This window comes from Colletes gigas, unplaced genomic scaffold (genome assembly GCF_013123115.1).
Source record: "Colletes gigas isolate AHSC1104 unplaced genomic scaffold, ASM1312311v1 Colletes_gigas_Sc00005, whole genome shotgun sequence".
Classification (NCBI taxonomy): Eukaryota; Metazoa; Arthropoda; class Insecta; order Hymenoptera; family Colletidae; genus Colletes; species Colletes gigas.
Genome location: NW_025106634.1, coordinates 2,953,105 through 2,966,685, shown reverse-complemented (window position 1 = coordinate 2,966,685; position 13,581 = coordinate 2,953,105).

Here is a 13,581-nt window from a genome sequence, read left to right as displayed (position 1 = left end):
GCGCGGGGGTGTCCACGAGTTTTTCGGCAACGTGGGTATTTTAATTGGCCCCCGGCTAAGGCTGTCGGAAGAGATTTCCCAAGACGTGTCTTCTCACACAAGACTCGCCGCATGATTTACGGGGCCGATGCAAGGTGGAAGGTTGAAAAAATGTGTCGCTGAGGCATCCGGAAGAATTTTCTCAAACTATTTAAAAAATACATCTTTAGACAAAGAGATCAAACTTCGAAGAATCCACGTAGATAATTATTTCATCGATTAAAAAATATAAATAATAATATCGAGTACAAGTGAAACGCGGAATAGTGGTAGTTTAATTATGACGAATATTTTTTCCCCATGAAAGAATTCGCAAGCTTTGGCTTTTTGTGGCTTCCATGGTAGCGTAACCCCTTAAACGAAGGGGTGTGTCCGGAAATTCCTGAACGGTGGGCCGATACGGTCCGCGGTGACCACGACCCGCCGTGATAAAATGAAGCGTCGCGAGTATCTCGACCTTGCGTGTGCTGCGCGGGGAGAAAAAAAATAGAGGGGAAAAGCGCGGAGCTTTTTTCGTCGCCGGACACGTGCGGAATTTAAATCACCGGGCCGCGATTCGTTTTATTAGCGACGAGTATCGTGCGGCTCTCGGCGTCGTCGTTGCCTCGTAATTTTGAACCGGGGACCGCGAATTTGCTATCGCTGCGCAGCGGTGATAATAATTACAGTCACACCGGAATTAATGAATATTTAACGGAATTTTAAACAGCCCATTGTCGACTTTAACAAACATCGAGGAACCACCTTGGAGGCGATACTCGATCGTCGATGAATCGTGTTGCTTTAAATAAATAAAAATATTAACGATCACGTCTAAGGGACAAAATCGCTTGCGTCTCGCATCGGTCCTCGGATTCGTCACTCTGCTAATACATCACGTTCTCTGAACATCGAACGTACCGAACGTCAACAAATTTATAGACGTCGCGACGCACGAAGGGTTTCGGGCAATAAAAAGGACTTTGATCTCGTAATCGCACTAATATCATTTTCACGGGCTCGTCGAGAAAAATCTATAAGCCGAAAAGTCAGCCGTCAATGTCCAAGCGGATGATTCATTGGTCGAAATCGTTTCTCATGACGATTAACGGGGCCGGGACCACCGCAGCGGGCGTCGGATTAAAAGCGGTCGAAACGTTGAAATTTTCACGGCCAATATTCGTGGTCACACGTACTCCGACGGACTCCTGCACACATCCGCACCCTCGTGGAAACGTACACGTTGTCCCCGAGCAGGATCCGGCATGCAGGACCGGCATTTCGGATCGTTGTTAGCGGGTGCAAGCGCCGCGCGGGCTCCGAGGGCGAGAGAGCTCGACACCACAATGCCATTGTGCTCGACGGGCATAATGGCGGCGGCATTATAAATGAAATAACGTCTGCAACTAATTTGGGACAAGGCGTAGCGGCGGGATCGCTTCGAAGGACCGCCGGGCGTCGTTTACACCGCGTACAACCGCGTCCCCTGTGTTTTCGTTTGCGGACACCAGACCGCCCTTTCCTTCCGCATCGGGTTTCACCGAATAACTTTTGCAGATATTATTAAAATAATCGAATCGTCAAATATGTAAACCTTTTATTAATACATGGAACGTAATCGAAAAGTGCGATCAACCCTCGAGAAAATGTTTTTTACACCCAGACTCTTGGTTCTAAAGTATTTTATACCAACGTCGGGTCGAATTATTAGCTACGAAGTAAATTATTTAGGAGACTTTAACGCTCGGCGCCTCGCGCGATAATTGGTTCTAACGACGAATGACAAGAAGCTCTAATAATTATTTAACGAACTATTCCCGAGACAGTGTTCATTTTTAGCCAAGGTGTATTTACTGGCACGTCGGTTCTAAAAAGACGTATTTACGAAGCAGAGGCTCGAACGCACTAATTCAACGCACGTTTCTTGCGTGAAGAATCGCGCTTCGTTTGAGCAGCGCGCGGGTGCAAGCGCCGGCCTGCCCCTTTCCGGTCACCGTGCCGGAAAACGAAGACAAGAAATCGTGCGGGTTTCCCTCCGTCCGACCGCGGATCTTTCTCGGTCGTCTTTCACGGGCCAACTTCTCTCCCCGTGTCTCTTTATCCTGTGAAAATGGAATTCTCGCCGACGCGATTCGAGAAATATTCGCCCCGTTTAAGCGGTCCTATTTTAATTTACGAAACGTCGCCGGAGAGATTGCCTGAATTATCCGCGGCTTCGTAAAGAAATATTTGATTTCCATGGAAATTTCCGAAGAAAAAAAAAAGTTTTCCGTTTCGACTCCCCTCGAATCGTCTTATTTTCACGGTCCAGTTTAATAATTAAGCGTCGTAATTGAACGGACGTTCATCAGCGAGGGCCGGGATTTAAACAGTCCGTTCGACGAGACGAAAATCTCACTGAAGACAATTACGACACGACCACTTAGCCACGTTCAGTTTTCTTACAAAACTTTTCTTCCCCCGTGGTTCTCCAAGGGGGTGGCATTCTGCCTTTCACAGCTCGCTGTGTCTTTCAAAACAAGAAAACTATATTTCACTTTATCGAGGTTACAAATTTCATGGGTAAAGAACATTCTATTTGCGAGTTCGTAGAGAATTACGAATACAGAGAAATGTATAATATAAAATGACGAAAATAATAGCTGTTTTAAAGCGTGGTGGCGTCGGCCCGTTTCACGCGTACGCGTCGCTGAAACGGAGGTAACCAGAAGCTATCGCGTGGCCACGGGTGAAAAAGGACCCAGGCAGCGTCGGTAAAATAACAGGCATGACAAACGTTCGTGGAATAGATTTTCCACCCTCCCGGCCTGTGCACCCGCGTCCCGGCTTACCAGACTGGACTTCCGCCACTCTCGCTGGATCGCCGGGGAAATAAGGCCTGGCAGGCTACCAGACACCAAAGTCCAGAGATATCAGCCTCTTATTCCGTCTTCCTTTTCCATTTTCTCTGGGGCCGCCCCGAAAAGAGAACGCGGACCTATCGTGTCGACGGTATCTACGATACTCGTTCTTGAATCGAAAATCAGTTTCTTCGGCATGTACTATGTGCGCTCGTTTCTTTGTGGTGTCCGCGATACGTTCGATCGTCCGCCCTCTTCGACAATACTTCAACGTTCCGCGATTCGAAAAATTGAGAATATCGAGGGCTCGATATTTAACCTCTTGTCGTACGAGTCTGACTCGGTGTAAGTTCTTGATGTCAAGTGTCATAATCATGAGGCTACTCATTTTTACATTTACGACGTATTCGTAAAACAAATCAATTCTTTTTCGTGGTCATTTAGTGTACGAACAAATTTAAACGAAATTAAATAGTATACGTTCGACGAATTATTTGGAATTAAATCGTACGTTAACTCGGCAATAAATTTGTTCTCGAACGGTTAAGAGATTCGACGCAACTGGAAAAATGGATAAAGGGACACCGATAAAAGGTTTTTTTTCTCTCGAATGGAGGGCTAAAATTTCGAACGACCGTGTCACGTGGCTGTCTGCTCGTAGGACCAATCGGTCGATGTTTCGCCCATTCTGTTGACCGAACGCCGAACGACCACCGGCCAAAACGGTCCGGGATCGCATTCAGAGCGTGTTTGCGCCGGTGGTTTTCACAGTACCGGAAGACCTTTCGAGGCGATGAGCTATACTCGCCTTCCTGTCAACGGCTAACGAGACCCGCCCCCTTCTTACCCCCATGTTCGCACCGCTTTTCACCCCGGTCGGCGCCCCGCCGCGCTTTAGCCAAACACTGCCCGGACACATCCACCGGTCATTCCTTCCGTCGAAGGAAACTTGATTTACTGCCCATGAGCTGTCGGCAGTTTCTTTCTTGCGACACTCAGAACATTTTCTCAGCTTTTCTTGCCTTTATTACGCGATTACTCCGAAATACAGTCTTCATCGGTGCAAGCTTAACGGGTCATACACAATTAACTAGTTCTCAATTTCTACAATTCTTTGCGTTTGACGTTAACAGCAGACTGTTGGTACAAACGAATTGTTTTAGGAAGTTCTGGTCTCTTCCATGATAGTTGCGAAAGCTCATTATATTCTTCCGCTGAACTGAATCTAAAATTAATTTCTTCATGGCAACGGCGTCGAAAATGTTCCTCCTTGAAAAATTAATTTAGGAAGATTCTTAAAGCGATTACAAAAGTAGTTGTCCTTCAGAATTATTCACAGCAGTTAGCATTTTATTATAAATATTGTTAGAGACTGTAAAATGTCTAAATGTCAGCCAAGTCCAAGACGCTTCTCCGGTTAATGTTCGATTTGGCATGAAACGCCTTCGTCCGAGAGACAAGTTTGCCAAACCTAATTGAGATACAACCAGTCGACGTTGGAGGAGGACGTCTTTTCCGAGCGCATCCCGACCGTTTGCTCTTCTGCGTGGACGGGAGATTTCGCGCGTTGATTGTTTTTAATTAAGGACGCAAATATAATTGGCCCACAGGGAAACGTCACCTCAAAGGAGGAAAGGTCCAATCGCGAGGGAGGCGGACAATGGAACGGAACAATGAGGCCACTCTCTCCGGGCTTCTATTAGCCCGTCGACTGTGTTTATGGCAGATTCGTTTCAACGTGGAAAAATCATCCCCCACCTTCGTGGGTAACCTGCGTCGTCCCGGGCGGTAATTAACCATCGCCGGATAGTTTTCCTGGTCGGCAGGCCGCAGCATCCGGCGGGCAGCGTGCGGCTCGAAGCTTTTCTTCGAGCTCGTGGCGATGTAATGCCGCGGTGTGGGCGGGCCGACAGGTACTTCTGGGAAATCGAAACGTGTCTGGCCGTTATTAATCTCACATCGACCGATGTGAAATATGATTTCGGCTGTCGGAACCAACCCTCGGACCTCCCGCGCCACGCTCGACCCCGTGACGTCGGCATCCTTGCGGGGGAGCCTGGCAAATGTTTCTTGTAATGCCGGGAATAACGTTTTTTCGATGGAATATGTAACAGGTTGTCTTACGAGAATCCGATGGAAAGTAATATCCAGTGTTATTGCGCTTCGACGGATGGGTCGATGGATTTTGAGCACCTTGAATGACTCTGTTTTCGGTAAAGAGAGGGTTCTCGATCCTAAAATAGATTATTGTTTTGCTGAGTCTGTCCTGATCCACCTAAACGTTTTGATCAAGTTTGAGAACTCTTTTATCTGTGACGTAGAATGAATTGATATTATATTGTTATGAATTTGAACTGCATCGTTTCTTTTGGAAAGAAATTCATAGAATGTTTTCACGTATACACGTCAATGCAGTTAAATGTGCTTGCTGTAGCTACAATTACTGTTTCGAAATTACCCGCCACAGGTAGAATTATTGTTCCAAGCTCGGCCGTCGACAAACTGTTAACTCAACATGCTTTTCAAGATTTATGGGCTAAAATTAATCGGTCTGTACGCTTTTGCATCGATTTCATCGCGTCGCAGCGCCGTTGATGCTTGTCGAAACAATGAAAGAACCGACGAGAAAATTTCTGTTTTCTCTGGGCGTAACGTTTTCCACGTGCCGCCATTTATCATTTCCTTTACAATGCGCTACAAGTATACTCGACCGGGTATGATTCTCATTAATAACAGGATTAAACGTTCCTTTTTAGAGGCGGCCTCTTCGAGTAGGTGAAACGCGCGGGCAAAACTGCCGGCCGTACGAGAACTAAGCTTCGCGGCGGGGTATCGCCTCGTGAATTATCGTTGCGGATGTTGGTCCTTGCCCCAGGATTTTCGAATTCCGCTCTCTTCGACTTACACCCCGTTAACACGGAGACCTCTCCGTCGAAGGTCGCTCGAATTTCAACGGTTGAATTTATATTTTACCACCCACGATACCGCGACGAGGAAAATACGTCTTTTATCATTAGCTAGATATTCTTTATTTCCACTGTGCTTAAGCTGGTTGAGAAGCCGACGTGCTCCATCACCGTCGTATGGAGGATTTTCAAATTTCGCGCTCCTCGACTTCCCAACCCCGTTGGCGGGCCTCGAGCAGGACGTTTCTCTCGTCGTTCCAGTTGCGTTGAATCTGACGTTGCGCCGTATAAACAAAAGGGAAGAATCCGAGGATGTCGCGGATCCCTCCGAGGTTTCTGTACGGCGAGTGTGTGCGTCGCGAATGCGTGCCGGTGCACAAATAAACGAGCGTAAGCACGCGAGGGCCCCGTGTGTGCGTTCGCGGCGGAGTAAAACGGCGGTCGAGCTTTCCCAAGTGGCATGCGGGATCCGTCAGGGGTATTCAAATATACAGAGTGGTATTATTTACGAGCGCTGGATACACGGGGTGCCTCGGATTCCCCTGTAAAAAACAACACGTGTCTGGCATCCCCTCTCGCTCCTGCCCCGGCCAGCGTTCAATCCACGTTCAGTCTCAAAAGCAATTCTCCCCGGTTCGGTGCGACAGTCGGATTTGTACTTGATACCTAGAATTCATAGTTTTCGAAAGAGATCGAAATCCTTAGACATTGCCGCGGGTTCCTCGCGAGGTCGGACAAATTCGATTTCTACGTGTATACATATAAATAAATCTGCGAACGCGGGTATGGTTGTAATTCTGTTTTCCCTTCGAGCGTTCGATTTTCTTGACCGTCAAGCGGAATTTTCTACTCATTTTTCACTACGTTTATGTAAACTCTATTTCTGAAGAAAACTGTCTCCAATTTAATTTTTAATTTTATCGTGATTTATTATGAGGAATAATATGAACGATGTTTGTTAATTATTTCTAATTTCTCGTCTACGCAGAGGAAGTTTGCTCTTAATTTGTTGGTAGCAAAATTCTTCTGGAAAGTGTCTCGTACATCTTTGTATGTTTTACGATACTTAAAGGATGTCCCGATTCATCTTTCCCCGAAGAAATATGTTTTGAACGTAAACCTCGAGGCAACAGGACGAGGCTAAACGGTCCGGGCGTGTGCTGCGTTCTCTCCTTAGCAGCGGCCAAACAAATAGCCGAATATTTATGTGAGTTTTCAAGCAGAAGCACCGGCGAACGGCCGCTGGTAGCAGACCCTTCGACAGCCGACGATGATTTTTACCAATGGCCGGGTAAACTGACGTCAGTCACAAAATTAAATGGCGTGCTTGCGGCTCGTTGCACGGCCGCCTGGCGTTCGAATACCGTGAAAAAACACCGGCTTTGTGCGCGCCCTGATCGAAACAAATGACCCCCGACCTCGGAGTTTAAACTCCAAAGCTGCAGTTGCTGATAGTTAACTACTCGTATTACTTGAGTTTATGGACGAGTCTCACCAAATATTATTCAATTTTCGTTACGAGGATCGAATGCCCAATGCATATGTTTGCTATTTGGACGTAAACAATATGCAACTGAGTGGCCAAATTATTAGCTACGGATATTAGATTATTGATTACACGTGCTAGAAGTAGATTAAAGCAAATATTTTTGAAAAGAACAAGAACACTTATACTCTTTAGACTATTCGCTGTGTGTTTACCTGTCGGTTGTCGTAACAAATTATAGTAAAGTATAGAAATACGGTGGCACCAAATTAACCCCCTCAGGGTTAAAAGAATATCGACCATGAAGGGTTCAGGGAACTGGAACGCTCGAGTGACTCACTATAGTAAATTTCGCAATCCGTACAAGAATGTCACCCCCAAAGAATAAATTCGTCGCGGGATCTTGGGGCGTGCGACGTCTCGCGCAAGCTGTCGGCGCGACCCCCGTAGCACGCTGCTAATCAAATCAGCGTTAATTTCGCTCGATGCATCGTTCTCGGGAGCGTGGACAGAAGATCGTTTTCCACTCGGGGCCGATTCCGACGGACAATAATTAAATGTGCGCCGTAGGTCGCGAGATTAAATGGCGAACGTTCCTCCTTCGGCAACAACTTCGACATCCCCGTTCGGAGGGTGTCCGGGGCGAGCTCGTCCGTGTTCCCTTCACCTTGGTAAGTGGCGGAGCGGAACGAGCGAATCTCCATCCGTTCCCCGTCGGCCCTGAGAAATTTCAATAAGCCAATTCGTGTAATGGATTGGCACGCACGTGCGTGTGCGGCCGTGTCCGTGCGCCTCTGTGCGGCTGGCCGCGTCGAAAGTGCAACGTATTGTCTGAATCCCGATTCGTTTCGTTCTCACGTCGACCAGCCGGAGGGGGTGGAGCCGTGAGGGGTGGCCGAACAGACCCGTTTCCAGCCGCGAAACTCCAAGTGGACCGCTGTTTCTGACGTGGGTGCAACCGAGGTTCGTAAATACTTCTCGACATTCGTTACGCGTCCCGTTTATTGGTTCCAGCGAATTGTTCCGAACGTGCCGTCGGAAATTCGAGACGGGCCACGGGAGGAGAGCAGAGAGATCGGTAACCGCCAGTCGACTGAGATCGACGCGATGATGGGTTGTCGTGATTTCGGTCCGGGGTTCACGAAAATTATGGCCAGCTGAATACGGGTTACGAGGCGGCCACGGCTGAGAAAGAGGGAGCAAGGGGACGTGCCCGAGGATGTTATACAAATCAAGGTGAACCGGTGGCGTTAGAATACACCTGGAGGAGAGTACGAAAGGTATTTCAGCCGCGGGGTAGCTGTTATTATTCGGCCGCGTACGAAGGCAACCTTCTTTCCCGTGCCACGGCTCTAAGAAAGAACGCCACGTGAATTATTACGCGTTGCGGCTTTTACGTTGATTTATCGACACGAAATTATTCGACCTCTCGCGGGTCGCGAGATATTGCACTGTGAACCGCCCGTGTACCCGCTGCTTCGGTCACCGCGGTTTCGCGTATGGTCGACAACGCCCGGATTTCAGCAAATAAAAGAAACAAACACCATCTAGACGGTTACGTACCAATAACGGTAACGAACAAAACGCGGGGAATATTGGGGAAAATAATCGACAAAAAACTTGGATGGGTTTTACCGTGGGCTTGGAAAAGAATATCTAGTTGCATTCTACTTTAACGAAGACGAAACTACGACAATAATCGACATAGTCCAAATTAAAAGTAGGCTGCTCTTGCACTTTTATGCCAAATAAAAAAATTATGCCACGTAAAGATGGCCCTGCGTGGGGTATTCGAATTTTACATACAGGAATTTGTTGTATTTTCTAGAATCACTGGGGAGTTTGTCCTGTCCCTCCCCACCGTGGTTGCGGGGGCCCAGCTATAGTTTGTTGGTAGAAGAGATGTCGGATCCACGGTGCAGCTCGTTGTGTCAGGATTTTTTTCAGAGAGAAAAATTCGTATGGCGTATGGTACTCGTAGGATCGAACATCGTTCGCGCGATTGTTCGATGGTCGACGATCGTTAGCCGCCACTTGACGCTTTAAACGCATTTATACTTGGGATTTCATCGCCGAAGTATCCGCGTACGTCTCGCAAATAATTCGTAGTTTGCATACAGAGTGCTCGTTTGTGTTTTTTCGCGGGGACCGAATGCGTCCCGATGAAACGAGGTATTTATGTAAATGACGAAAGTATTTAATGAATAATGTAAATAACGTTGTCGCGCCGTTCAGCGGCGAACGTGTTTTTCGAAATTCTTTGTACGTTCCCGGCCGTGATACTGATTTATTTATTTTATATATTCGTTTGTCCACTTAACGAATTTATGGGCGATATTAGGAAACAAGAACAGAAATTAAATTCCACATCGCTCGATGTTGCTTGAAAGGTTCTGAGGAACCATTTTCTGCAGAATGATGGTGAAAAATATGTATTTTTACAATATGCCTAGAAAGGCCCCATAAATTTGTCAACGGTTGTATAGAGACACAGAAGAAAAGTAAACACTCGATTGCCTCCATGCGGTTCTTTCGAGTGAGAACTTCCTGTCTTTTGAACGAAGAATACAAAAATGATCGCAGCCAGGCCAAAGGGACTACACTTACCAAGCGAGGGTTCAAATAGTAAACAATTTTTGCTCCCGAGATAAGTGGCAGGTTTATGATAACAAAAGCAAAATGCACTCCTTCGTTAAGATTCGATGATTAATGTATTGTCAGAAAGAGATGTTTAAATTAAACACATTTTTCAACCACTCGTTTAGGCTCCCGAAGGCGTCCGGAGCCTCGATTTGCATACAGGATGAAACGAAACACCGTGAAGATCCCGCGGAGGGCGTTTAACCAGTAATGCCATGATTTTACCGTAAACACGTTCTTTGTCGTGCGTGCACGAGCTTGGGGTCTCTATAAAAAATTTCGTCGAGGACTCTTCAGCGATCGAGGCGTCCGTAAGGCGCGCAATTTATTGGAATCCCCGGTCGGAGGCACCCACGCGAGAGCGGATTTCCGTTTTCCAATAAAATCTCCGTTCATGTGCGTCGCCTTTATGCGCGTGGCGTGCGTTCTCTCCCGAGAGTGCGCAAACAACATCAAAATATCCGAGGAAAACATCGCAAAGCCGAGTGTAATGGCTCTCTATCGTCCACGGTTAAAGACCGTATTACGACTGCGATAAATACCGGAATTTATTTTGCACCTGGCTAAACCGATGCATCTCGCGTGCATGGTGTTTCCCTGACGCGGTTTCACTTGCCAGTTTATGCACCGATCTGGTCGATACAACCTATGGCGGCGCCCCGGGATAAACGTGGAGATAATAATGGCCGTCGACTAAAATGTTTCAAAATTACCGTAGAATCTAATGCTTCTCTTGTAAATTATTTTCGCTACATCTTTCAAACTCTTTCTCTTCCTCTGCACGAAACACATGGATCTCCCGTTTGAGTATCGGTTAGCCAGGACCAAAATTATGATGTTGAAAGTATTGTCCCAATGTTGAAGACCCACGCCATTTTGGTGAAACGGAGGTCCTCGACGAAATTATACAGCGAGGGAAACGGACGGGGCCCGTGGAGGGTGTCGCAAACGCGAAGGATACTGCATATTCCACTCGAAGTCCTCCCCCGCTGCGTTACTTACTACCAGAACGTGACCCGGTGGCCACAGATCCCTCAAAGGGATTCGGAAGAGGCCAGCAGGAAAGGATTCGAAATTCCTCTCGCAGTGAAGATTTAAAGACGTTGTAAAACATCGAAGGAAATTGTCGGAAAAGAAGGAAATTCCTGACCGTGTCCTTTTGACCGAGATTTTACCCCGGACAAAGTCAAAAGAATAGCGTCTTTGAGGGGATTCACGGACAGGACCTTCTCCCGTTGGCACAGTGACCTCCTGCAACACGGTCGTTGTTCCAGCGATAGTAAACGTCCTTCCACGGTAGCCGAGATTTACTGCCATCGTAAATTATCCTCGAAGACGCCGCGCAGGACTAACGAGAAGACGACTCAATATGGGCTGATTTTTTCCCCGAGTAGAACTGGTTTAATCGCGCCTGGACATTGTACCGTTGAAAGCCTCCGGGACAACGGGAGCCGTAAAAACTTGCCTCGGTGTAACCATCGGAATGGATCCGTTCGCGAGAAAGTTCCGACCGTGCTCGAAACGGATCGTTGGGATAACAAAAAGCCGTTCCTCTCGCTCTTTCAGTTTCCATCGACACACTGACCTTGTCAATGTTCGCGCAGGAGTCGTCCTTCGCGGCGGATAACCCGCACCTTTTCTCCTGCGGCTAGCAAAAGATTTACGGGCGTCATAAAGCACTAAAAACGGTTACCACCGGTAAGTTCGGCCGACACGGCAGTTTTATTTGCGCCCATACATTCGCCGACGACGACGGCGGCGGCGGCGGCGCATCGTCTCTCTGCCATATCGTCACTCTAAAACGTACAAAAGTAACAATGAAACGTGCGATTTCAGTCCATGCGCGCGCGCGAGCTCTGAAAACTTTTCCCGCGGCCACCTCCAGCGTGAAAACTTTCCGCGAACGCTTCGTGCCTCTTATTCCCATCTGCGCGCGTGTACACGCCGTGTACGCGTGCGTGTGGGTGCGACGACGCGGATGCGATATATTCGCGAGACCGACGAACGGACTCCGGGCGCTTCTTCTTTCATAAATAAGAATGAGCTTAGCCTCCTCTCGGGCCCGTCGTATTTGTCGTTGCCTGGAGAACCAGCAGACGGAAACGAGGAACTAAGAAACATTGAATTGAAAAAGTCTTCGGTCTGTCGCGTCGACGCCGTTCCCCGAGACCGATGCTGCGATTATAAGATTGTTTTTTACCAATCGGATGCCCGTAATCTTTGCTACTTTCCTGAAATAAAGCTTGTTTGCCATATACAACAACGATTCTTAAAATGAGTATCATCCGTTTTTGGTACAGTGGAGGTGAAATTCGACACTAATCATTCATGCTTCGTTGGCTCCACAGGGGATCCCAATTGGGAGAGATAGGAACGTTAAATTTACGAATCATTACTGACACTTCGATAGTAATCTAAAGTCAGCAACAATTTATTTTCTTCTCGAAAAATTAGATTTTTGACACTGAAATTGTTTTGTACGGAGACTTTTTGTTCCTTGAAGAGAGTAGTCCTCTATGTTAACCGACCGTCTCCCGTCTAGGTGGAAGAGTTAACGCGTCAGCGTCGCGAACGCGACAAAAAGGGGTAGAAACGCGCGTGGGGGTCGCGTCGTCGTTGAACCGTGGACACGAATCAGGTGAAAAGTGGCGGCAAAGACGAAACAGGAGACGATCGTCACGGTGGTTTTTTGCTGTTAATGAAGCTGTCCTCTGTCCCGGGTAAGTTGCGAAACGGCCGGGCATTAGCGAGCTACCCGCTCGGCCGTGGGAGCGAGGTTCTCTCGCCGCGACAGTGCAATTACAATAAACCGCCAGCGTCTCGCTACCGGCACGCCACCGTCTGTCGACAGTCGCCCGTTTCACCTTCCGTTCTTCCTTTCTCTCGATTCAACGTGCTCTCGACCGCGGTAGGTCGAATGCTAAGCTTCACGCTAGGCGCGGCGGGGTCGAGGCTTAAATTAAATCCGGCTAATGTAACCGTCGGGTATATTAGATCTCTTGTCTGCGGGCGCGTGTCCTTCCCCTTTTGCGCGTCGCTGCCAGGATTGGTCCGGAGACAGAGACGGCGAAGTGGTAGACAGAGAAATTGCTGAACCTCCGGGGGAACCTCTGATCCTCTTCTTCGTCGGTGGCGTCGCAAAGGCCCCGCAATCACCGGTTAATTTCTGCTCGCGAACCGGCGGTCCTTTTACCCGTCGAATCTTTTCGATATCGAATGCGCGTCTCGTACCCCGTGCTTCAGGGGTACGCGTGAAATTATGTACCGGCAAAAACCGTACGAGTGCAACTGCAGCGTGATTCGCTCGCTGGTGCGCTCAAAGGCCCTGCCACCGCCTAAAGATCGCGACAGGGGTGTTTTATCCTTACGCGATAACCTGACGGCCACCGCGGCGAAGACGTTTGTGCGCGTCAACTTATCGCGTAGGAACAAACCACCCCTGTCGCGATGTTTATACGGCGGCACCTTTGACTACGCTACGCACTCTACAATAATGATTCTTAAAGAATCACTACTGTATTCGAATAAAATTTCGTCCGTCCCCGAAGCGGATCCCTCGCTGCTCGCTCCCTGCCGTATCCATAGAGTTTCGTCGACAAATTTTCAGCGAGGAAATTGCCCCAGCCTTGAAGCCACCCCTTCGACGCATACCAAGCTAATTCCTCCTTTGAATCTTTGTTAGGATCGCGCG